The sequence below is a fragment of the Marmota monax genome, unplaced genomic scaffold, assembly GCF_021218885.2.
Source record: "Marmota monax isolate L192 unplaced genomic scaffold, Marmota_monax_Labrador192_F-V1.1 WCK01_AAM20220418_F8-fsc00082, whole genome shotgun sequence".
NCBI classification, from domain to species: domain Eukaryota; kingdom Metazoa; phylum Chordata; class Mammalia; order Rodentia; family Sciuridae; genus Marmota; species Marmota monax.
In genome coordinates, this window is record NW_026695207.1 from 7890052 (window position 1) to 7917037 (window position 26986).

General features: G+C 44.5%; 1 long non-coding RNA gene across 1 annotated transcript; it reads left to right on the plus strand.

Moving 5' to 3' along the window:
* The first annotated feature begins 104 nt into the window (after window positions 1-104).
* On the plus strand, window positions 105-8977 carry LOC131423654 (uncharacterized). The gene is made up of 2 exons (XR_009225509.1): window positions 105-6071; window positions 6240-8977. It is a non-coding gene; the product is annotated as an uncharacterized LOC131423654 (long non-coding RNA).
* The last annotated feature ends 18009 nt before the right edge of the window (window positions 8978-26986 follow it).

The window sequence follows — 26986 nt, forward strand, 5'->3', positions numbered from 1 at the left end:
CCCGGAAGTTAGTATCCCTCCGCAGCACGCCGCCGGAAGTTAAGCTGCCCCTCCCCACGCCTTAGCCGGAAGTCCCACCCTTTCCCCGGAACCCCGCGGGCGGGTCCCGCAGTGAGGGGCCGGCGCGGAGGTGCTCCCCGCGAGGCCCTGGTGCGCGGGGCCCGGGACGCGCGCGCTCGGCACCTTCTCGCGTGCGAGCGCCGCCTCGGGTTGGGTGCTCAGTCAGGGAGGGTGCTCTGTGTGAAAGGAGCGGTGCCTTCCGCGGACCAGCAGGTCCCGCTCGGTCTCCCGGCGGCAGCAGGGTCCTGGAAGCTGGGCTCCAGGCGACCTGGGTGCCGCGTTGAGTGCCAGCGAGGAGCAGTTTGTCTCCGCCTTCGGCCGAGATGAGAGGAGACTCGTCGTGACCTTGCAGACTTGCAGCTTAGTTTTTCATGATCACCAAATCAAAGAGAGACTTGAAAGTACAAAATTCCCCAAAGAAAGGCACCTGCAGCCCACTGCCACAGAGCTGTGGCTGACATTTTGATTGGCATCTTTCAAGTCTTCCATTCTCATGATTTTTCTGTGCAATAAATGAATTTTTTCTTTCATAAAATTATATTGCACAGTGCTTTACTAGCCTACTGTTTATACCTCTTTACTAGCCTACTGTTTATACCTCTTTACTAGCCTATTGTTTATACCTCTTTACTAGCCTACTGTTTATACCTCTATTCTGTAGTTTTTTCTGTCTAATCCAAAGATATGAATGGTTTTAAAATATTCTATTTTTGTTGATTTTTTTTATCTTTGTTTCATCTTTGTTGATTTTTTTTTTTCATTTTCAATAGAGTCTTTATGTCTCCAACAGGAAATCGTCTAAAGTTTATTGGTAACACTAGTGATGTGTAAACTGTAATATAAATGTCACGGCTTCTTTTGATGTGGTGGGCAGCAAAATACCAGCAGCCCTCTTTCAATTTGGGAAATGCTCTGGGCAACCTCTGATTTGGATGCAGACAGGTAGAGCATAGTTGGCCACTCACAACCTGTCTTTGGCCCACCCCTGCCGTAGCGCGTCACACCTCAAGTCCTAAGATCACTGTGTATGTCTAAATCAAGTGACATAATGCAGTGACAAGAGTGAGTGCCTGTGAAATACAAGTATGTCAGCCACAAGTGCTGCTCATTGGAAACCTCAGGTCAAACTTTAACTGTGTCTTTCCAGTGGTAGTTGGAATGCTCAGTGGGAGTATTACTTCTGGCCTCTTTATCTGCTATGAAATATTACCTGGATTGGATGTGTAGAATTGGACCAGATCTGAGGGCAGTGTAAACAAGGAGTTGATGATATGTATGGCCATGCTTCTTGTCTGATTTTGAATACTTCCCAGTCAGCTGCTGTCCATTATGTGACTTGAGTTGGTTTTCCATTACAAAACAACCAACCACAAACACAGTGGCATAGGTGACATCAGTCATCTCACAGTGCCCATGGGTCAGAAATCCCAGGGAGTGAAGCTGGATCACTTATTCTACAACTCACAAGACACTGGTATATTGCAGAATTTCATTCCATATTGGAGGTTGTAGGGCAGCTTTACTTATTTTGTTGTTGTTGTTCCAATTAGCTATACGTGACAGTAGAATGCATTTTGACATATCCTACAAAAATGGTATCATACAAAACTTCTCAATCTTCCAGTTGTACGTGATGTAGAAGCACACCAGTCGTGTCATCATACAGGTACATAGGGTATAATGTCCAATTCATTCTACTGTCTTCCTACCCCCATATCCCCACCCCTCCCTTCACTCTCCTCTGTCTAATCCAAAGTACCTCTATACTTCTATAACCCCCATTTTGAATTAGCACCCACATATCAGAGCAAACACTCAGGCTTTGTTTTTCTGGGATTGGCTTATTTCCCATAGAATGGTATTTTCCAGTTCCATCCAATTACTGGCCAATGCCATAATTTCATTCTTCTTAAAGGCTGGTTAATATTCCATTGTGTATATATACACCACAATTTCTTTGTCCATTCATCTGTTGAAGGGCACCTAGGTTGGTTCCGTGGTTTGGAATCATGAATTTAACTACTATAAACATGGATGTAGCTGCGTCACTGTAATATTTTAAGTCTGATTTTAAGTCTGTTGGGTATAAACTGAGGACTGGGACAGCTGGGTCAAATGGTGGTTCCATTCCAGATTTTCTGAGGAATCTCCATACTCCTTTCCAGAATGGTTGCAACAATTTGCAGTCCCACCAACAACGTATGAGTGCACCTTTCCCCCACATCCTTGCCAACATTTATTGTTGCCTGTATTCTTGATAATTGCCATTCTGACTGGAATGTGATGAAATCTCAGTGTAGTTTTGATTTGCATTTCTCTGACTGCTAGAGATATTGAACATATGTTCATGTATTTGTTGATTGATTGTATTTCTTCTTCTGTGAAGTATCTGTTCCGTTCCTTTGCCCATTTATTGGCTGGGTCCCTTGGTCTGTGTCTGTGTGCAGTTTTTAATTCTCTGTATATCCTGGAGATTAATGCTCTATCTGAGGTGTGTGTGTAAAGGTTTTCTCCTGTTCTCTAGGCTCTCTTGCCACATTATTGATTATTTCCTTTGCTGAGGAGAATCTTTTTAGTTTGATTCTATCCCATTTATTGATTCTTGACTTTTATTTCTTGCGCTTTAGGAGTCTTGTTAAGGAAGTCAGGTCCTAAGCCAACATGGTGAGGATCTGGGCCTACTTTTCCTTCTGTTAGGTGCAGGCTCTCTGTTCTAGTGCCTAAGTCTTTGATCCACTTTGAGTTGAGTTTTGTGCAGGGTGAAAGATAGGGGTTCGATTTCATTTTGCTACATATGGATTTCCAGTTTTTCCAGCACCATTTGTTGAAGATGCTGTGTTCTCCAGTGAATGTTTTTGGTGCCTTTTTAAAGTATGAGATAACTATATCTATGTGGGTTTGTTTCTGTGTCTTCTATTCTGTATCATTGTCTGTTTTGGTGCCAATACCATGCCATTTTTTAAAAAATATTTAGTTTTTCAGTTGTAGTTAGACATAGGACCTTTATTTTATTTATTTATTTTTAGGTGGTGCTGAGGATCAAAACCAGGGCCTTGCATGTGCTAGGCAAGTGCTCTACTGCTGGCCACAACCCCAGCCCCACCAGGCCATTTGTGTTACTGTAGCTCTGTAGAATAATTTAAACTCTGCAATTGTGATGCTTCTTGCTTCACTTTTCTTGCTAAGGATTGCTTTAGTTATTGTGGGTCTCTTATTTTTCCAAATGAATTTCATGATTGCCTTTTCTATTTCTATGAAGAATGTCAGTGGGATCTGAATAGGGATTGCATTTAATCTGTATAACGCTTTTGTTAGTGTGGCCGTTTGGACAATGTTAATTCTGCCTGTCCAGGAGCGTGGGAGATCTGTCCATCTTCTAGGTCTTCTTCAATTCTTTCTTTAGTGTTCTGTAGTTTTCATTGTAGAGGTCTTTTTCCTCCTTTGTTAGATTGATTCCCAAGTATTTTTTTTTTTTGAGGCTGTTGTAAATGGGGTAGTTTTTCTAATTTCTCTTTCAGTGGGTTTATCACTGATGTATAGGAATGAGATTTATTTATGGGTGTTCATTTCATATCCTTCTATTTTGCTGAATTTATTCTAGAAGTTTTCTGGTGTGCTTTTTTGAATCTTGTATATATAGCATCATGTCATGGGCAAATAGTGATAGTTTGAGTTCATCTTTTCCTATTCATATCCCTTTAATTTCTTTCGTATCACCCTGATACCAAAACCAAACAAGGATGCATCAAAGATAGAAAACTTCAGACCAATATCCCTGATGAACATAGATTCAAAAATTCTGAATAAAATTCTGGTAATTTGCATACAAAAACATATTAAAAAGATAGTGCACCACGATCAAGTGGGGTTCATCTCAGGGATGTAAAAGGTTGGTTCAACATATGGAAATCAATAAATGTGACTCATCACATCAATAGACTTAAAGACAAGAATCATATGATCATCCAATAGATAAACATAAAAATAAAAAGTAATTGACAAAATACATCATGTTCAAAACCTAGAAAAACTCGGGACAGTAGGAACATACCTCAACACTGTAAAAGCTGTCTATGCTAAGCTGAAGCCCAACATTATCATACATGGTGAAAAAATGAAACCATTCTCTCTCAGAATTGGAACAAGACAGGATGCCCTCCTTCATCACTTCTATTCAACAGAGTCCTGAACACCCCAGCCAGAGCTCCACTTGTTAACCCCTTATAGGATGCAGACAATTCCTTTTTTCTCATGCTATTCTCCTTGCCTCCTTGATTTTTTTTTAAAAAAGTTCTTTTTTAGTTCTTGATAGACCTTTATTTTTTATATTTAAATTTATTTTTTAGTTTTAGGTGGACACAATATCTTTATTTTTATTTTTATGTGGTGCTGAGGATTGAACCCAGTGTCTCGCGCATGCCAGGCGAGCACGATACTACTTGAGCCACATCCCCACGCCAGGCCTGTATTTTTATTTATTTATATTTCGTGCTGAGAACCCACCCAGTGCCTCACACATGCCAGGCAAGTGCACTACCACTGAGCCCCAGCACCAGCCCTGCTACCTCCTTGATTCTGAAGTCAGCAGTGACAGGCTATCTTCTGAATCTCTCAAGTCTCTTCCTCATTTTTCTGTAAATATTCAAATTATTACATGGCCTTACATAGCTGATTCATATGATCCTGCTCAATTACTTTCCTAGGGATGCTGCAGCAGTTTCTACTACCTTGGTGGCTTAAAACTGCAGGAGTTTCGGTCCTGGAGACCAGGAGTCTAACAAGGTATCAGCAGACCCGTGCTGCCTCTGGAAGCTGTGGAAGAGGGTCTGCACTCACCTCCTTGAGTGCTGCGTGGCTCTGGGATCCCATCACTTTTGGAAGTGCCACTCTGATCTCTGTTGTCTGACCTTCATTGTTATCTCCGTGTCCTCTCCAATTCCCTCCCCAGTGCTGAACGTCAGTCATTGGGTGTAAGGTCCCCCTTGATCTGAGTTTAACTTCATCTCAAGATCATCCTTAGCAGGTTACTTCCCTAAGCACTCTGTTTCCAAATCAGGAAACTTTGCGAGAGTCTGAGTGATCATCAATTTGGAAGAATACATTTCATGCCACCCTACTGCCTATATTAAGGTCATTGATCAATAATAACCTTAATTCCATCTGTTAGGCCCAATGTGACACATTCACAGGTGTGACATCATGGGCCAGGATTAGGGAAGGGGAGCTACATTCTGCTGCCACATAGTTTATGACCACTCACCGACATGCAGTTCATACAATTGGAATTTTTAATCACACTTTTTGAGTGGCCTATGTAGGAGGCACTGTTCTTAGCAATGGAAATGTGAATTGTATAGATAAGTCCCATCAAGAAATAAATACCCAATAATTACAAAGGTTTGTGAAATGTGTTTTGAAGACAAAGAAGTAATAAAGAAAGGTGTTGGGAGGTGGTCTTAGCAAGTGTCATAGAGTACAGGCCCCTGTGGAGTAAAGAGGCGTCCACCGTGAGGCTCGGAGCAGCCAGTGCACAGGGCTCAGCGAGGCTTCCCAGCGTCCATCCAGAAACACTCAGCGCAGAGGTGAGTGTTGAGATCCAGGGTCTGAATCAGGAAGGCTAAAGTTAAGTTTGGAGGGCCCAGTGAGGAGTTCTGATGTCATTGAAAGATTTTCAGCAGGAAGGGACACTACTGGGTTCATGCTCTGGTACTGAGTGGCCAGTGGTTGGCCAGTAGAGCACAGGCAGATGCAGGGAGGCACCCAGGAGGACTGGCTGTGCAGAGAGATGGTGACTGTGGCCCTTGGCCCTCCTGCCTTGACATGACCCTTTAAAGCATGCAAGGCTCTCTGCGTGAAGACAGTCCTGCCCACACTGCACCTTCCAACTGACTGTCTCTCTCTCCTGTTTCCAGGTCAAAACTCACTCTGTGACCCCCTGAGGCTGATCTCACCTCCCTCCTGAGGCCATCTTGCCACAGTGCTCCTGGCCACCTCCTGCAGGGGCACTCCTGGTGAGTCCCATGAGCAGTGAGCTCAGAGGCACCTGATAACCTCCAGGAGGCCTCCAGGTGCTGGGACCAGTCCATGCCAGAGCTTCAGGACACTGCAGCCTTCAGGGGCCAGTCCTGGGCTCCCTCCCCAGTGTGACGTGTGTCTGTCCTTCCTGGCCCTCCTCACAGAGCACAGACGTTCCTGCCGACTCTGATCTGCAGAGCTGCTGTCCACCTGCAGAGAGCCCCTCACCACAGGTGAGCTGCGAGCTGGCACAGAGCTTTGAAGGAGGGGCCAGCACCCAGACAGGGGCTAGGCTCCCTGGAGCGAGGCAAGGGCAGGGTTCTGGTGGACATGCTCTCTGCTGTTAAACAACTGTGTGTATGTCTCCACGTGTGAGACTGCATTACTGTGAAGTCCGTGGTGTGTCTGTGGTGCGTGTGGTGTGTACGCTGTGTATGTGCCGTGTGCATGTGTGCATGGTATATAATGTGTGTGTGTGTGTCCGTGTGCTGGGTGTGTATAATATTGCATGTGGCGTGTGTAACACGGTATGTCGTATGTAACATGGAGTGTGGAATGTGGTGTCCAACTGGCATGTGTGGTGTGGAACATGGTGTATGGTGTACACATATTATGGCATGCGGTGTGCAGCATGCATATGGTGTGTTACAGAGTGTGTTCAGTAACATGACGGGCGGTGTGTAACATGACATATGGTGCACATGTGTCATGGCGTGTGGTGTGCAGAATGTATGTGGTGTGTAATATGGCATGTGGTGTGAAGTGTGGCTTATGGGGTGCACCCGGTAGTGTGTGGTGTACAGCGTGGCCTGTGGGGTATAATATGTCGTGTGGTGTGCAGCATGGCCTGTGGGGTACGGCATGGTCTGTGGGGTGCAGCGTGGTCTGTGGGGTACAGCGTGGCCTGTGGAGTACAGCATGTGGCCTGTGGCGTGCAGCAGGTGGCCTGTGGCATGCAGCATGGCCTGTGGTGTGCAGCGTGGCCTGTGGGGTGCAGTGTGGCCTGTGGTGTGCAACGTGACCTGTGGTGTGTAGCGTGATCTGTGGAATGCAGTGTGTGGCCTGTGGTGTGCAGCGTGGCCTGTGGGGTGCAGCGTGGTCTGTGGGGTGCAGCATGTGGCATGTGGTATGCAGTGTGACCTGTGGGGTGCAGTAGGTGGTGTGTGGTGTGCAGTGTGGCCTGTGGGGTACAGTAGGTAGTGTGTGGATGCAGCGTGGTCTTTGGGGTACAGTGTGGCCTGTGGTGTGCAGCAGGTGGCCTGTGGCATGCAGCGTGGTCTGTGGGGTGCAGTGTGTGGCCTGTGGTGTGCAGCATGGTCTGTGGGGTGCAGTGTGTGGCCTGTGGCGTGCAGCGTGGTCTGTGGTGTGCAGCATGTGCCTGTGGGGTGTCCTGCTGCCCCATGCTGGACTTGGCCATCAAAAGTGACCCTGGGCCACCCTGCATGGCAGCAAGGGCCCGGGGTCTACCTTTCTGCCTGCGCATCCGGGGCCCAGGTTCCCAGGTGCCTGGGAAGTCCCCGTCGACGCCAGCTGTGCTGGTGAAATGTCTCCCTGCATCAGTGACAAGCCTCTGTCCCCTGGCTTCCGCCCACCGAGACTCTGGTCTGAGGTGGGAAGCAGCAGCTCACGGACTGGGCACCTCCATCCAAGAACTCATGACTGCAGATGCCAGGGGGACTCCTGTGGGCCAGCCGCACCTCCAGGAGCAGGTCCTCAGGAGCACAGTATGGCTGCAGGCAGGCCGCCTCCCTCACAGAGAGCACGGACCACAGCCAGCCCGGCCACAGCGTGGCACTCACGGCTTTGCCCAGGGCATCGGGGGCTTTCCGAGGCACCACAGGACAATTTTATGGGAGGAGGAGGTGTCTAGAGCCAGTGATGAGCCCTGCCAGCCCTGAGCCACACAGCAGCACCTGCAGAGTGCAGGCTCCGCGGGTCCAGGGTCCAGGCTCCCTCCACGGCCAGCCCTCCCTCGGCTCCTGGGCACACTGTTCCTCAGCCCAGAGGATGGACGGCAGCTCCCGCAGGATGGCTGCTGAGAAGGCGCTCCTGCACAGAGAGGTGCTGGGGGTGGGGCACCCAGCACCTTCCAGCCAGGACTCTGGCCCCAGACCCGTGGGTCCTTCGTGGCCTGAGGAGCCCTTCACTGCCTCCGTGGAATGGCCTCTGTGAGTCTCCCCGGTCATCAGGCAGGACCAAGTCCATCCAGGTGGGACAAGCCTGGCCCCGTGGATTCACCCCAGAGCCACTCTAGCTGGGGCCAGATGAGAGCCCAGCGCTGGGTACGCTGACGCTGGCCTGTGGTGGTGACGTGAATGACTGACAGGTTGCGGCCCATGCCCACGGCCAGCCCCAGCCGCCTGCTGCTGTGGGGCCACCTGTCGTGAGGACCTGACCCATCCACTCCTGGAGAGGCAGGCAGAACAGTGCCTGGAGGACCAGCAGCTGCGCTCCAGGCAGGGCCTGTAGCTGGTGGAGTCTGGAGCTGTGGGCTTGCCCAAAGGCCTTCCTTTGAAGGGCCTGCTGCGTGGTGGACAGACGGCTTCCCATTGTCCTTCAGCATGGCGCACACCTGTGCCAGGGTGTTGGTGGAACAGGGCTGGAGAGGTCCTGTGGGTGAGCAGGCAGCCCTTCCTGCAGGTCTGGGAGCAGAGCACCCTCCAGCTCCGTGGGAGCAGCTCAGGCCTTAGCCACCGTCCTGTGGAGTGGCCACCTGGCTGTGCAGCTGACCCCAGGCACTGGTGCAGTTGGATACGCTGATTCCCGTGCAGGGCACTGGCCATCCTCCTGGCTTTGAGGGCTGCTCTGTTATGTGACCAGCAGGCTACCTTGCCTTGTCCATATCAGGGCGAATTCCCGTGGGGACATAATGGGAAGTAAAGTGGTTTCATTTGACGTTGGAGCCAGTCATGCAGCTGATGGTGGTTCTTTGTCTTCTCCCACCTGACATCTTGCCCTCTGTGGACATCGGCAGTCTGTGGCTAGCCTCAGGCCCTTGGGACGCCCTTCGTGCCGGGTTCAGAGTCAGTCAAGGGAATGCAGAGCAGGCCCTCTACAGCAGGAGGCAGCAGGGGTCCAGTGGGGGCTTCTGACTCTGGCTCTCCAAGTCACAAAGGCGGGGAGTGGGCCGTTGGAAAGTCACGACCCAGAGCCAGCACACATTTTAAACAGCGTACTCTGTCCTTATCGAACATGGCACCATGTGTGCTGTGCCAGGGACACATTTGTCCCACAGCGTGATGGGCACCACGAGGCACGTCCACCTACGAGGGCTGGCACCGCATCCACCCTCTGCTCGACTCTGTGTTGCCATCAGCATACAAGGAACACATCATCTTTATATCTTCACAAGGCATTTTCATGAGACACTTTCATTTATTTTAAGTACGTTTATTGCATCCCTGCTCCCTAATCTCAAAAAGTTTAATCTAGAGTCATTTATACAATTTAAAATTAAAAAGGAGAAGTCATTTACTTGAACCTCCCAGCCAAGTGCACACCCCCCACACACCTGCTCTCAGCTAGAGTCCCCTCCACCCTCCCGCAGGCCCCCCCCAGCTCACTGGGGAACCCGCCCGACTGCTGAGCAGGCTGGGAGCACTGTCTCTGGTCCCTCAGGGAAGCGCCCTGCACACAGCAGCCCGGCCCTGCTCTGCACCCCTCCATCCAGTGCCATGCCAGCCACAGCTCATGGGGGGACTCTGCAACCAATAGAGAAGGTTCTTCTACTGAGGGTGGAGCCATGGCCTTGCCAGGGAGGGGGACCAAGGGGCAGCAGCCCAGAGACAGGGACAGAGAGGGAGGACAGGTGAGGGAGGGTACTCTCTTGCCTGGCAGAGGGAAGACCCACACACGAGTTTCTGTGAACTGCTCTGGCACCTTTTGGAGGCCCCAAGGCCCAGAGTGATTAAAACATGTGCCAGCATTTCAGGTCTCCCCACCATGAGTCTGAGCACCCAGCTGGGTCCCTTCTTCCCACCCAGTCGCCCTGGATCACAGGTGGATATTTACTTGGCGGGGGGGGACCCAGTGCCTGATTCTTACTTGTATCCGTCACACACACTTGTGAACATCAAGCACAGCAGTGGTATGTAAGGGGCAACCCCCTCACCTTCCTTCCTGATGCCACTCAGCACCGAGGGTGGGTGCAGCCACAGGTGTCCTCCTGTATGGAACACACACAGTCATGCTGAATTCAGAAGCCGGCGAGGGGCGATGGGGGATGAAGAAAAGACAGGCAGACACACATTGAGACTGAAAGCCGGGGCCAGGGCTGGGGTTGTGGCTCAGTGGCAGAGCACTTGCCTGGTACATGAGAGGCACGGGGTTTCATCCTCAGCTTCACATTAGTACATAAAGGTATTGGGTCCATTTGCAACAAAAAAAGTGTTTTTATGAAAAGGTTATTTGTGGGAAAGTTTCTGCAAAGCAGGCAATCTGATAGGCGCAGGACTGTCGAGACATTAGGGTCATCTTGTGATGCTCAGAATTGCCAATCCCGGGGAGCTGGTGCCTGAGCTGAAGGTCCTGATACAGCTCTGCACTTTGCATGCAGCATCCTCGGGCCAGGGTGACCATAGCAACTGGGCCATCTTGACTGCACCTTCGCACAGGAAGTCCCCAGTGGTACATAGCCATGAGGTAATCAGGAGCCGTGGTTGGAGTCTGTACCATTGTCAGTTCTGGTGCCAATACCATGCCATTTTAAAAAACAGATTTATTTTTTCAGTTGTAGTTGGACACAGGACCTTTATTTTATTTATTTATTTTTAGGTGGTGCTGAGGATCGAAATCAGGGCCTTGCATGTGCTAGGCAAGTGCTCTACCGCTGGCCACAACCCCAGCCCCACCAGGCCATTTGTGTTACTGTAGCTCTGTAGAATAATTTAAACTCTGCAATTGTGATGCCTCTTGCTTCACTTTTCTTGCTAAGGATTGCTTTAGTTATTGTGGGTCTCTTATTTTTCCAAATGAATTTCATGATTGCCTTTTCTATTTCTATGAAGAATGTCAGTGGGATCTGAATAGGGATTGCATTTAATCTGTATAATGCTTTTGGTAGTGTGGCCGTTTGGACAATGTTAATTCTGCCTGTCCAGGAGCGTGGGAGATCTGTCCATCTTCTAGGTCTTCTTCAATTCTTTCTTTAGTGTTCTGTAGTTTTCATTGTAGAGGTCTTTTTCTTCCTTTGTTAGATTGATTCCCAGTATTTTTTTTTGAGGCTGTTGTAAATGGGGTAGTTTTTCTAATTTCTCTTTCAGTGGATTTATCACAGATGTATAGGGATGCGTTTGATTTATGGGTGTTAATTTCATATCCTTCTATTTTGCTGAATTTATTAGTTCTAGAAGTTTTCTGGTATATTTTTTGAATCTTGTATATATAGCATCATGTCATGGGCAAATAGTGATAGTTTGAGTTCATCTTTTCCTATTCATATCCCTTTAATTTCTTTCATCTGTCTGATTGCTCTGTCTAGAGCAAGGACTCTGTTGAATAGAAGTGGTGAAAGAGGGCATCCCTGTCTTCTTCCAGGGTTTAGAGGGAAGGCTTTCAGTTTTTCTCCATTTAGAATGATGCTGGCCAGGCTTGGCATACATAGCTTTGACGGTGTTGAAATATGTTCTTATTATCCCTAGTTTTTCCAGTATTTTGAACATGAAGGGTGCTGTGTGGGAGGCCCTCACACTGTGTGACCAGCATTTTCCTTCTCTGATTGGTTGAGGCTCTGTCGGTCACTTCCAAGTGATCTGGCCACATCAAAATGGCCCTAGATGGCTGCCCCGATCTTGGATGTGGCAAAATGTCACAGAATGTGTCTTCATGCATAGGCGTGTCTTCCTGTAGCCTCATGGGCCAACCTACGCTCACCTGTTCCTTTGTGATATTACCCCCTTGCCCTGTTTGGGATAGAATGTTCCATGGAAACGCCCTTTGTGTGTCCCCTTCTCTTGCTCTGCCCTTGGGTGTGGCCTTCCTAGATGTCAGTCAGCCTGCTGACAGTGGACATCAGGAAGCTAGACTCAGCCCCCTGAAACCTGACCCCTTGCCTAGGTTGAATGGCTTCTCCTCAATAAAAGGGTTCAGCTCCCTTTCTCTCTCTCTCTCTCTCTCTCTCTCTCTCTCTCTCTCTCTCTCTCTCTCCCTTTCTGCGGATGCTTAAGGTCAGAGGAGCCATCACAGGATCCCCAAAGAAAAAGGTATCTCTGTCCCTAGTGTAATTATTTCACGTGGCCCAGTTCCCCTGGAGTGACCCTGAGTGTTCTTGTCGCTGGGAATGGGACAGGGCTGTATTTTGTCAAATGTTTTTTCAGCATTGTTTGGTACGATCATAGGATTCTATGGTGACGTCTGTTGATTTCCATATGTTGAACCAACCGAGCATGCCTTGGAGGAACCTCACTTGATGGTGGTGCAGTCTCTTTTTAATATTTTTGTATGTGATTTGCCAGAATTTCATTGAGAATTTTTGCATCTATGTTCATCAGGGATGTTGGTCTGAAGTTTTCTTTACTTGATGTTTCTGATTGATTTTATTATCATGGTGATACTAGCTTCATAGAATGAGTTTGGAAGGGTTCCCTCCTTTTCTATTTCATGGAACAATCTGAGAAGTATTGGTGTTAATTCGTCTTTGAAATCTTGTAGGACTCAGCTGAAAATCTGTTGGATCCTGGGCTTTTCTTGGTTGATAAGCTTTTTAAGGCATGTCCTAATTCATTGCTTGAAATTGATGTGTTTAAATCATGTATGTCCTCCTCATTCAGTTTAGGTAGGTCATGTATCTAGAAATTTGTTGATGTCCTCAAGATTTTCTGTTTTATTGGAGTATACATTTTCACAACTATGTCTGATTATCTTTTGTATTTTAGTAGTGTCTAATGTGATATTTCCCTTTACATCATGAATTTTGTAATTGGAGTTTTCTCTTTTTCTTCATTAGTGTGGCTAAGGGTCTATAAATTTTATTTATTTTTTTCAAACAATCAACTTTTTGTCTTGTCATTTTTTTGGATTGTTTCATTTGTTAGTTTCATTGCTTTCAGCTCTGGTTTTAATTATTTCCTGTCTTCCAGTGCTTTGGGGGTTGATTTGTTCTTATTTTTCTAGGGCTTTGAGATGTAATGTTAGGACATTTATTTGTTGACTTTTTATTATTTTAATGAATGAGTTCAATTGAATGAACTTTCCTCTTAGCACTGCCTTCTACTGTCCCAGATATTTCAGTATGTTGTATTGCTATTCTCATTTACCTCTAAGTATTTTCTTAAATTTCAATCCTGATTTCTTCTGGTATCCATTCATCATTAAATAGTGTATTATTTAGTCTCCAGGTATTAGAGTAGGTTCTATTTCTTATTCTGTTATTGATTTCTAATTTCATTCCATTATGATCCGATGAAATACAGGGTATTATCTCTATTTTTTGTATTTGCTAAGATTTGCATCGAGACATAAGATATGGTATATTTTAGAGCAGGATCTGTGTGTTGCTGAGAAGAAAGTGTATTCAATCATTCATGGATGAACTATTCTATATATTTCAGTTAAGTCTAAATTATTGATTGTATTATTGAATTCTATAGTTTCTTTGTTCCGTTTTTGTTTAGAAGATATATCCAGTGGTGAGAGAGGTGTGTTAAAGTCACCCAGTATTAGTGTCTTGTGGTCCATTTGATTCTTGAAATTGAGAGGTTGTTTTTTCAATGTATGTAGATGCTCCATTGTTTGGAGCTTACATATTTATGATGGTTATGCCTTGTTGATGTATGTTTCCCTTAAGCAGTATGAAATGTCCTTCTTTTTCCCTTCCGATTAACTTTGGCTTGAAGTCTGCTTTATCTGATATTAGGATAGAAACCCCTGCTTGTTGACAAGATCCGTGGGAGTGATATGTTTTTTCCCATTCTTTCACCTTCATGTCTTTGCTTATGAGAGGAGTTTCTTGGAGACAGCAGATTGTTGAGTCTTGTTTTTTAGTTCAGTCTGCTAGTCTATGTCTTTTGATTGATGAGTTTAAGCTGTTAACATTCAAGATTATTATTGAGATATGATTTGAGTTCCCTGTCATTTTGGTTTATTTCTAGCTTATAATTTGAATTAGTTTCTCCTTTGATTGACTCTTCCTTTAGTGTAGTTCTTCCCTTTCCTTATTTTCCCTTTAAAAAAAAAATTTCCTCCTCATGGAATATTTTGCTGAGGATCTTCTGTAGTGCAGGCTTTCTAGTTGCAAATTCTTTTAAATTTTGCTTAATCATGGAAAGTTTTTATTTCATTTTCAAATATGAAGCTTAATTTTGTTGGATACAAGATTCTTGGCTAGCATCCGTTTTCTTTCACAGCTTGGTACATGTAATTCCAGGTCCTCCTAGCTTTGAGGGTCTGGGTTGAGAAATCGGTTGATATACAGATTGGTTTCCCCCTATGTGTAATTTGATATTTTTCTCTCTCAGCCTTTACAACTCTGTATTTATTCTGTAGGCTAGGCATTTTCATTACAATGTGCCTTGATGTAGATCTGTTGTAATTTTGTACATTTGGGGTCCTGTAGCCTCTTGTATTTGATTTTCCATTTCATATTTTAGATTTGGAAAGTTTTCTGATATTATTTTATTGAAAATACTGTACATTCCTTTGGTTTGTATCTCCACACCTTCATCCATCCTGATAAATCTTACATTTGGTCTTTTCATGTTATCCCATAATTCTTGGAAATTCTGTTCATGGTTTCTTAACATCTTCTCCCTGTGGTCAACTCTATTTTCAGGATTATGTATTTTATCTTCATTGACTGAGGTTCTTTCTTCTAAGTGGTCTAGTCTGTTGGTGATGCTTTCTATTGAATTTTTAATTGTTTCCTTCATTTTGAATATTTATGCCCTTTTTTCCCCAGAATCTCTGCCTTATTTATTTATTTATTTTTGCATCAGGGACTGAACCCAAGGGCATTTAACCACCAAGCCACATCCCCAGCCTTTTTAAAAAAATATCTTTTTAGTTGTCAATTGTTGAGAGCCACAGCCGAAGGGGCCCCAGCAAACTTCCAGCTGCCAGCAAACTTCCAGCTGCCGGCTGATGATTGGCTCACAGCGGCCCCAGCAACATCTAGCTGATTGGCTCCTCTGCGGTGATGCTCATTGGGCTGTTTCCCTGCCCTTTCAGACCACGGAGCTGCTCATTGGGGGACTTTTTTGGCTCCGCCCACGTGACCCAGCCAATCGGCCTCAAGAGCAGGAGGATTGTGGGAGGTGGAGAGAAGCTTATGTGGGAGAGAGAGGCTTGTGGAAAGCCGGTGGTGGCAGTTGAGGCTCTGAGGGTTTTTCCTGAGAGGCTGTTTTGTTTGGCATGTGTGGTTCTAAAAATAAAGTTAGTTTCTTTTGACAAGTGGCTCCTGATTGTGCCCAGCCAGACTGCGGCATTTGGTGGCTCGCACGGGGGGCAACTGAGGGTAAGTGAACTGCTCGCCCCTGAGGGCAGGGCGAGAGGATGGGTAGCCATTTTAAGATTCCTCTTTTGTTTTTTTGTTTCACTTTTGTTTTAAGTTGCCTGTCCCTGGAGATGTGTAAGATGGAAGAAAAACCGCTCACATCTGAGGAACAGATAGGGAGAAAGGACAGATGGACATTTCAGGAGGCTATTATAATGATTTTGTGTTGTTCCAGTTTTGTTTCACTCAGTTTCAGTTTTGTTAGGCATTATCTTGTTGGGTTGTATTATAGTAGAAATACGGGATCAGAAATTAGTAAAAAACAAACTGAAAGAGTGTTAAGTAAATTGGTAGAGGAAGGAGGCATCCCAGTAAAATCAAGAACAATCAGGGCATACGTTGATACAATACAAAAATGTAGCCCATGGCTTTTTAAGGAGGAGTTGTTAAATATATCACAATGGAACCATCATGGTGAAGATTTAAAAAGAATAGAAAAGAAAAGCCCAGGGACTCTGCCAGTTGGCACATTGCCATTGTGGACGTTCATATCTTGTTTGCTTAGTCCAAAGCCTTCAGTTCAGACAATGGTAGAGGAAGAAGAAGACATAATGATTCAAGTAAAAGAGAAGGTCTCTCAAGTTAGTCAGACAGAGGAAAAGATTCAAGTAAAAGAGAAGGCCTCTCAAGCTAGTCAGACAGAGAAAGAAAGTGTAAAACAGAAAAAGCCATCAGGGGGAAAGTTACAACAGGAGACTGCTACTAACACCTTTCTATCACCAGAGGGTGTAAGTGTCCAACCAACAGCACCACCTCTACAGGAGACTGCTACTAACACCTTTCTATCACCAGAGGACGTAAGTGTCCAACTAACAAGGCCACCTCCATATGCTGGGAGGTCCCCAACCCCCGCAGTTGATAGTTGGGATCCTGAGACAAGATCTCAAATATTAACATGCCCTGTATTTGAGGCAGGAGGGCAGCGATTTTACCAAGTTTTAAATTTCAAAACAGTGAAGCAGCTAAAAGAGGCTGTAACAACCTATGGTCCTCAAGCACCCTTCACTGTAAGCATGGTCGAATCCATTAACAACTTGAACATGACGCCAGCAGATTGGGCTAATATGTGTAAAGCTGTGCTAAATGGAGGAGAATACCTGTTATGGAAGGTTGCCAATGAGGAATTTTGCAAGGAGACGGCTAGGCGAAATGCAGCAGCTGGTTATCCTCAGAGAAATCTAGATATGTTGTTAGGAAAGGGACCTTATGAGGATCAGCAGCAACAAATTGCATATGATCCTGGCGTATACGCACAAATTGCTGCAGATGCAATTAAGGCATGGAAGACTTTACAAGGACATGGAGGTTTACAAGGTCAATTATCTAAGGTAATACAAGGAGCTAATGAACCTTATGCTGAATTTGTAGATAGGCTTATTCAAACAGCTACCAGAGTTTTTGGGAATACAGAACAAGCAATGCCATTACTAAAACACCTGGCTTATGAGCAAGCGAATCGTTGGTGCAGAGATATCATTAGACCATGGAAACATGAAGATTTAAACACATATATTAAATTATGTAGAGACATTAATGAACAAGAGCAAGTCGTGGCAGCTGCAGTAAAACAGGCTTTAGATGCCAGAGACATTAATGAACAAGGGCAAATTGTGGCAGCTGCAGTAAAACAGGCTTTAGATGCCAGGCCAAGAACATGCTACAATTGTGAACAAACAGGACATTTTAAAAGGAATTGCCCCATTGGAGGAGGGTTTAACAAAATTAGGTATCAAAGGAGTAGAATACCAGGTATTTGCCCACGATGCCGTAGAGGGAGACATTGGGCTAATGAATGCCGTTCTCAAACCACCATAGAGGGTACTCCATTATCAAAAAACGAACAAGGACCAGGTGTTTATCCACGATATCGTGGAGAAAGGCATCGGGCTCCATTGCCAAAAAATGGACAGGGGGGCCCAATGCTCCGGGGCCCAAAACCACAAATATACGGAGCACTGGAGGAACCCAGCAACCCCATCAGGGTAGTGCCCAGGACACATTGTCTATCAGATCCCTCATCAGACAAACCAGAGGGAGCGCAGGGTTGGACATCTGCGCCTCCGCCAGAGCAGTACTAACTCCAGAGATGGGAGTTCAAATCATTCCCACAGGGGTGAAAGGACCTCTTCCCAAAGGAACAGTAGGCTTATTATTGGGACGCAGCTCTTCTACTCTAAAAGGACTTATGATAAGTCCTGGGGTAATTGATCCCGATTATGAAGGTGAAATAAAAATAGCCAGTTCTCCAAAGGGTATATCAGTAATTTCACCAGGAGATAGAATAGCACAGTTACTAATAATACCCAGCCTACATGATAAATTTTCCAGTCGTACTGTAGAAAGAGGTTCCAAGGGATTAGGCTCCACAGGTGTAGATTGGGCTATGCTTTCTTTAAATTTAGATTCTCGCCCCATGCTAAAACTAAATATTCAAGGACATGAATTTAATGGGCTACTGGATACAGGTGCAGACCTTAGCATCATCTCTCGTCAAGAATGGCCAAAACATTGGCCATTACAATAAGCCACTCAAAAGCTTCGAGGCCTAGGAGTGGCAACTAATCCCCATAGAAGTGCAATGGTATTAGATTGGAAAGATCCTGAAGGATGTGAAGGAACTATACAGCCATATGTATTGGATCATCTTCCCGTAAATTTATGGGGATGAGATGTCCTAGATCAATTAGTTTGACATTAACAAATAACATCAACCAAAATGCACCCACTATTATGACTAGACAAGGTTTTAGGAAGGGAAAAGATTAGAAAAACAAGAACAAGGTATAGCAGCACCAATACAAATAGATCAAGGAACAGAAAGACATGGGTTGGATTTTCAGAAAGGGCCACTGAGACAATAAAAATTACTTGGAAATCAGAAAGACCAGTATGGGTTCCTCAGTGGCCCCTGACTAAAGAAAAGATACAAACAGCCCATGACCTGGTCAAACAACAATTAGCGGAAGGACATATACAACCTTCTGTATCTCCCCATAATACTCCCATTTTTGTCATTAAAAAGAATTCTGGTAAATGGAGATTATTGCAAGATTTAAGAGCCATTAATAATGAGATGGTTATTATGGGACCTGCTCAATCAGGGATTCCTCAGTTGTCTGCTTTGCCAAAAACCTGGTATGTTTTAGTTATAGATATTAAAGATTGTTTTTTTTTCAATTCCAATTCATCCTGAAGATAGTCCACATTTTGCATTTACTATCCCTGCACTGAATCATGAAGGTCCTGATCAGAGATATGAATGGAAAGTACTCCCTCAAGGGATGGCTAACAGCCCAACTATGTGTCAAATTTATGTTAACAAAGTAATCCAGCCACTTAGAAATCAAAATCCTGAACTACAAATATTTCACTATATGGATGATGTATTATTAGCACACAAAGATAAAAACACATTGCTAGAATGTTATGCCACACTTACAAACTTATTAAAAAATTATAATCTAGAGATAGCAATAGATAAAGTACAATTAAATTTTCCAATTAATTATTTAGGAGTTCTATTATCCTCAACCATGGTCCGTCCACCAAAAATTCAAATACGAGTAGATCAACTCAAATCACTTAATGACTTTCAAAAGTTATTAGGAGACATAAATTGGATAAGGCCTTATTTAGGTATACCAACAGGAGAGTTGGGACCTTTATTTGATATCCTAAAAGGTCCATCAGATCCAAATTCACCCAGAATGTTAACGCCTGAAGCAAGAAAGGCATTAAAAATCATTGAAACATATATGGAAAATATGCATTTGGATAGAATTGATATAAGTTTGCCTTTATTATTTATTGTACTACCAACAAAAAATATTCCTACAGGAGTATTTTGGCAAGAAGGTCCATTATTATGGATACATTTATCTTAGTCTCCTAACACTATTCTTACTAGGTATCCTGAGGCTGTAGGACAATTAATACTCAAAGGAATAAAAGCAGCAAAGGGAGTGTTTGGAATTTCTCCCAATAAAATTATTACTCCATACACTATGAATCAAATTGATGAGTTAGCTAATGAGTTAAATACTTGGGCAATAATCATGTGCAAATCTAATGTTTCATTTGATAACCACTTACCACCTAATCCTTTATTGTCTTTTTGGTCATTGCATCCTGTAATTTTTCCAAAAATGACAAGAAAAACACCTATCATGAATGCTCCAAATATATTCACTGATGGGTCAAATAATGGTACAGCAGCAGTAGTTACCCCTGATCAAACTTTTACATTTTTAATACCCAAACAATCAGCTCAAAAGGTAGAGCTTAAAGCAGTTTTACAAGCTTTTGTGATGTTTAAAGATTCTGTATTTAATTTATTTTCTGATAGTCAGTATGTAGTTAATGCTATAGTATCTCTTGAAGATGCTGGTAGGATTTCCCCTTCTTCTACTGTTTTCTCTTTGCTTTCCACTATACAAAGTCTAATCTGGGACAGAAAAGATCCATTCTTTATAGGACATATCAGGGCACGTACGGGATTGCCTGGAGCCCTTAGTTTGGGCAATGATTTAGCAGATAAAACTACACATGACATACATATTTTTTCTACACTAGAAGAAGCTATAAATTTTCATAAAAAGTTCCATGTCAATGCTAATACTTTACAAAAGAGTTTTAAAATAACTAAGGAACAAGCTAGAAAAATAATAAAACAATGTCAAAATTGTGTGACCTTTTTACCACAAGTTAATCTTGGAGTCAATCCTAGAGGATTGATACCTAACCATATTTGGCAGATGGACGTCACACACTTGCCAGAATTTGGAAAATTAAAATATTTACATGTTATAGTTGATACTTCTTCTGGATTTTTGATGGGCTCCCTTCATGCCGGAGAAAAAACTAAAGATGTTATAGCTCATTGCTTACAAAATTTTGCCACTGTGGGTGTTCCAAAACAGTTAAAAACAGATAATGCCCCTGGTTATACTTCTACCTCTTTTAAACAATTTTGCTCAACATTTGGCATTACTCATATAACAGGAATCCCATACAATCCACAGGGACAAGGCATAGTTGAAAGAGCTCATCAAACTATTAAAATGTACTTATTAAAGCAAAAAGAAGGAATTGGGAAGGGGTATATATTCCCCAAAGATAAACTTAAAATAACCCTTTTTACTCTAAACTTTTTAAATTTGGATTCATCAGGACTTAGTGCTGCGGAAAGGCATATGTGTCCAAAAAATGTGCATAAGCCCAAGGTACTTTGGAAGGATATTCTAACAGGACAATGGAAAGTTCCTGACCCAGTAATTGTCTGGAGTCGGGGGTCTGTTTGTGTGTTTCCACAGGGAGAACAGCAGCCGATTTGGATTCCAGAGAGATTAACCAAGGTCCTGACCCAGTGATTGTCTGGAGTCGGGGGTCTGTTTATGTGTTTCCACAGGGAGAACAGCAGCCGATTTGGATTCCAGAAAGATTAACTAAAGCGATTTCTACAGACCAAAAAGAAGATGATTTGGCTCAAATCCATAACAACTGATATCCAAAACTCCAGTTTGGCTATTCTTACATCTGCAACAGAACCAGGATGCTTTTTTCAATATCTATTTTATTATTGCCCTTTGCCATATCATGAAGTTCTATTTTGTTTTTTGAGCTCATACAGACCTAGGTTAATGTTTTGCTGATCAGTTCTATTTTTTGACTATAGAGTTTTTAAACATTGCAATGGAGATTTCACCTGTAAAAAGTTATAAGGCCTTTACTATAATGTTATGTGTTGTATGTATTATATTATGTGTGCACACTTGTGTTTTGTGTTATATGTTTGAATGTACGTATGTCCATATATCATATATGATGAGCGCTCATGATAAAATGGATCCAAATATTTTTTTTCACGTGATTTATATGGTTTAATTTAAATTGGGTAAACAACTGTTGAGGATTGTTTTAATATGTAAATAAAAAAGAAGGTTAACAGATCTGTTTGTTTACTTTCACCTTTCCTTTTCATTATATTTAATAATTCTCTTAAAGATAATGTAAATTGTTAAGAAAATTGTTTTCTTTTAGTGCCTTCTGTAATGTTACATAATTTTTTCTTTAGCCATTATTGCCAGAATTCCTATCTTCATCCCAGTGCCGGTGATGACAATGTAAATTGTTAAGAAAATTGTTTTCTTTTAGTGCCTTCTGTAATGTTACATAATTTTTTCTTTAGCCATTATTGCCAGAATTCCTATCTTCATCCCAGTGCTGGTGAAGTCAAAGATAAAACCAATCTACAGCTTCTACAATAGCCATCACTGAACTGCTTGCAGAACTTGCCTGGACACATTGTGAGCTCACCTGTATGCATTGTGAACTATCTGTTGGTGCAGCGACTTGTGGTAGTGTTGGGGTATTTTTGCTGATGATGTCATTGGTGGTACAATTTTTCCAAAAGGAGCCGTCAATTGGCTTGGTGTATCTTCCTCCCTTCTGCTTGTCATGATCGTCCAGCTAAAATTTGGGGGCCAACAGAGGTGAGGCAAAGAACCTCACCCCCCCACTGGTACAAAGACCTCTCCACAGGTGTGGCTGTATACTGGACTGGTAGTCAGTGACGGGTAAGATCCAATTGCAATGGTACCAACCTAAGGACCATATGTACTATTGGACAACCTAAGGCAGGCATGGTCCCTAAGCCACATGCTTGTTGTTTAAACAGAGAGGGGGAGATGTTGAGAGCCACAGCCGAAGGGGCCCCAGCAAACTTCCAGCTGCCAGCAAACTTCCAGATGCCGGCTGATGATTGGCTCACAGTGGCCCCAGCAACATCTAGCTGATTGGCTCCTCGGCCCCAGCAACATCTAGCTGATTGGCTCTTCTGCGGTGATGCTCATTGGGCTGTTTCCCTGCCCTTTCAGACCACGGAGCTGCTCATTGGGGGACTTTTTTGGCTCCACCCACATGACCCAGCCAATCGGCCTCAAGAGCAGGAGGATTGTGGGAGGTGGAGAGAAGCTTATGTGGGAGAGAGGCGCTTGTGGAAAGCCGGTGGTGGCAGTTGAGGCTCTGAGGGTTTTTCCTGAGAGGCTGTTTTGTTTGGCGTGTGTGGTTCTAAAAATAAAGTTAGTTTCTTTTGACAAGTGGCTCCTGATTGTGCCCAGCCAGACTGCGGCAGTCAATGGACCTTTATTTTATTTATTTAAATGTGGTGCTGAGAATAGAACCCAGTGCCTCACACCTGCTAGGCAAATGTTCTACCACTGAGCCACAACCCCAGCCCCTCTGTCTCCTTATTGAAGTGATCTTTCACTTCTTGTATTTTTTTTAATCTAATTTCATTCTTTATACCATCTTTTACTTTGCAGATAAGTTTAACTATGTACATTCTAAACTCCTTCTCTGACATTTCTTCCACTGTGGTGACAATGGATCCTGTTATTGGAGTATCTTGGTTGTGCCCTTGATTTTTCATGTGTCTACCCATCTAACAGTATGAATCTGAGGCAGTAGAGTTTCTACCTTGTGGACTTGCAGTGTCCCTGAAGGTTTCCTGTACCTCTCTGTTTAGGGGGAGACAAATAACAACAATAACAGTGGCACACACCTGTAATCCCAGTGGCTCAGGAGGCTGAGGCAGGAGGAGCACAAGTTCAAAGGTAGCCTCAGCAAAAAGTGAGGCACTGAACACTCAATGAGACCCTTTCTCTAAATAAATTACAAAATAAGGCTTGGGATGTGGCTCATTGGTTGAGTGCCCCTGAGTTCAATCTCCAGTACCAACAACAACAACAACTAAGCCACCAATGCAAACAATATACAACATTAAAACCAATAGCTCTTACTATGATGTCTACAATACTAACTACCAAAATAAACACAAATTATATGATGAGTCATTGCCTACAATAAAAACAGCAAGTTTTCAAAGGGGTTTACAATTTTAAATGGTGGACACGGAGAGAACAGAAGTGCTATAAGATGTGATGATTATGAGGGAGAAGGAGAGAAAAAGAAATAAAAAAATTAACGGAACATTAAAGAGCACAATAGAGATTGGCTATTAGCAAGGAAAACAGGTTGGGGAAAATATTTATATAAAGTAAAAATTTAAAAAAATTTGAAAATAAAAGAATGCAAAACTCAAATATACTAATCAAATATCATAGTTCACAAAAAACCAATCCATGAAAAATAATCGGCTTCAAAAATTCTGGAAATGAAAAAAAAATATGAAAATGTATAACTGTCTATGAATCATCATGGTCACAATCAAACAGAGAAAAAGAACTTAAAAAAAGAAAGAAATCTCAATGAAAAGTTGAATTCTTTCCTTTGGCGTTCAAAATATTCCCCGCTTCTCTCTCAGCAGTGTTGGGTGGAGTCTTCTGGAGTGGGATGTTCCCCTCTGGCCTGCTGGGGTGAGAGGTGGTCCACAGGCGGAGCTCCTGGAGGCTGGGTTGGGCTCAGGTGGGCGCCAGGCTCTTCACTGAATGCTTGTTGGTCTGGGGATTTTAAGTCAGTGCATCTCCAGCGCCCAGGGCTTGCTTGTCCAGGCTGGGAGGCTGTACTGAGGGATCTCTCCTGAGCTCCACTCGTGTGGTGGGGAGAGAATCCTTATTCCCCTACCTCACCTGCAGACCCCACCTTTCCTGGTATCAGTGTCAGTCTCCAACAATTTCTCCCACACATGGCTCACATGTGAGGCACTGAGTTTGATCCTCAGCACCACATAAAAATAAATAATAAAACAAAGGTATAAAAAAACTGTGACATGATATTGATGGGTGTCAACTATTCTGTCTTGGAAAGGTCTCACATTTCTCTTTGTTGGAATTCTTTTTAGTTTTCAATCCAATCATTTTTGTATTTGGAATTGAATCCAGAAGCACTTTACCACTGCACTGCATCCTGTTTTTAAATTTTTGAGGCAGAGACACCCTAAGTTGCTTAGGGTCCTGCTTTATAAATTGGTGAGGCTTGTCTTGAACTTGTGATCCTCTTGCCTCAGCCTCCTGAGTTGCTGGGATTACAGGTGTGCTCCACCTTGTCCTGCTCAATTCAGTCTTCTTTAGCAGAGATAATTGGCTCACTTGTTTAACGAAAGGATTGTAAGAAAAGTGATACATCAATAGGAGCTCATGAATCATCTAGATGGAACTGGTAATAAGTCAACATTAGCCTTTTTTGACATAGGAAATGTCTCTAGGGAAACCTAGTTGTTGGGACCCTGTTGACCAAATGGGTACTGTTGAAAACTGCTGAGCCTTGCTCCTCACACTGCATGTCATGTGGCCGGTCAGACCCTCGGTTTCCAGAGGTGGGGGTTCCAGTGCTGCGGCTCTTGGGCTAGAGACCAGTGATCTCTGCAGAGTGCTCCTGGTTTCAGCCTCACACAGACGTCGGGTCCAGATTAGTTTGGAGATATTGCTGATCTGTGACCTGAAAAAGTTTCCATCACGTCTCTGAGCACTATCTCTCCTCCAGGAAATAAGGGGATGTTACTATCTGCTTCACAAAGTAGGCCGTGTGTGAGGACCAGAGGGAATTGTGAACCTTCTGCCAGCGGCCGGCTCCCCATGAAGCCCAGTGAGTGTCGGCTCCTCCTGGGGCGACTGTGGACCTTGGGTGTGAGAAACTGATGTGACTCCATTTTTGAAAAAAAACAGCCTCTACCTCAGAGCAGGGCCTGCCCTGTAGTGACCAGATAGCCTTGACTCAGCAATGCAAGACCAAAGAATGCTTGAGACCTAATTTCGGACCATAGCAACAACCAATCAGAGTGAGACAGGGAACATCTGAAATGCCAGGTGATCCTCCCAATAGTTTTGGTGATTGATAACAGGAAACCGTGTAGTTTAGCATGTACAGCCCTCGTGGCTTAAACCAATCAGTTCAAATGTATCCACCTCTTGAAGTCGCCAATCACTCCTACCCAACTTGTTCCCTCCAGTGAATTGCTAATCAATGTTAAGAGTTGTGGTTTGATTTTCCCTCAGTGTGAAATGATTTGCTGTGTGATGTTGTGAAGCATAGAGTATCCCCCGCAAACCTACAAATCCTCACTGAACTAAGGGCCGGGACTCACTCCCTGGGACCGCTGTGTCAGAAATGGTTATGAGTCCAGGCTCGAGCTTGCAATAAAGACTCTTGTGTGATTGCATCGGATTCGGCTCCTGGAGGTCTATTGGGGTCCCACGAATCTGGCATTACAGGTGCACAGATGCCCATTAACTATGGTGCTCAGTTGGAGACGACCCCTTGCTCAGCTCTGAATGGCCTGCTTCTCAAATGCACCCAGTATCTTGGATGCTTTCGTCTGAAGAAGCATGGTCACTCGGATCAGAGGCAGGCTACGTGCAGTCTGCGCCTGCTTCTGTGGTCCCGTCTGAGACCTGGCAGCCCACTGTGGTCACCTTCTCTGGTTTGCTCTAGCTTCTTCGGCCTCTGCATGTGTTCTGGAGACGGACACACAGGGCACATTGGCAGCTTATGGAAAATGCCTCGTGGGTGAAGTGTTCGGAATCTGCCCACACTCTGTCCCTGCTGTCCGTTGACTCTCTTCTGAGACGGTTTTGTCCCAGGCCATACTTATTCACCCCCCTGCTGTGGACGGCGCCTCCTCTGTCTCCTTTGCTGCGTGTGCCAGGGTGTACCTTGGTCCCTTCCTGGCAGCTGAATGGCTGGGCATGGGAATGTCTTCTCCAAGAGACGAGGCCCAGCTGTTGGCTGAGGCAGTGGCAATGTGTAGGACGTCCAGTCAGCTTGTACCCCCGGGGTCCTTTCCCTCACCACACTTGTACCCCCGGGGTCCCTTCCAGCACTTCCCTCACCATAGTGAGGCTGCACACATATCTGCCACCTGAGATTTCTCTTGCATGAGGCACTTGCTCCTGTCCTTAGCCCATTTCCCACTGGGTTCCTTGTGCTCTTCCTATTGATCCCTGTGAGTTCTTCCTCCTTTTTTAATGGCAGTACCAGGGCCTGTGCAGGCTGGGCAAGCGCTCCCTCACTAGCGTCCTCCGCGACCCTCATGCGAGTTCATTATACATTCTTGACACAAATCCTCTGTCAGTGGGATGAGCGTACCGCGACTCTCTCACTTAAGGTGCCATTTGATGAATCAGAGCTGTGAGTTTCAATGTCAGGTTTCTACATATTTTAATGATAACACCTTTTGGTCTCAGTAAGTCTTTCTGTGCAAATATCCAAAATATAGCACCAATCTCTTTTATAAAAGTTTTCTATTTTTGTCTGTGAGAGTTGAGTGCTAAACTAGGGTTCTTTGGGGTGCAGGTGTGAGGTAGGATATGACTGCCTCTGCCCTGTGAATCCTGTTGTTTTCACTCTGATAACCCAGCAGTCCTCCTTTAAGCCACCCCACAGACCTGGGCCTGCTTCTGCTCTCTCGAGTCGATGCCCTTTCTGCACCACCCGTCCCTGCTCTACCGCTCACCCTACGCCCCGCGG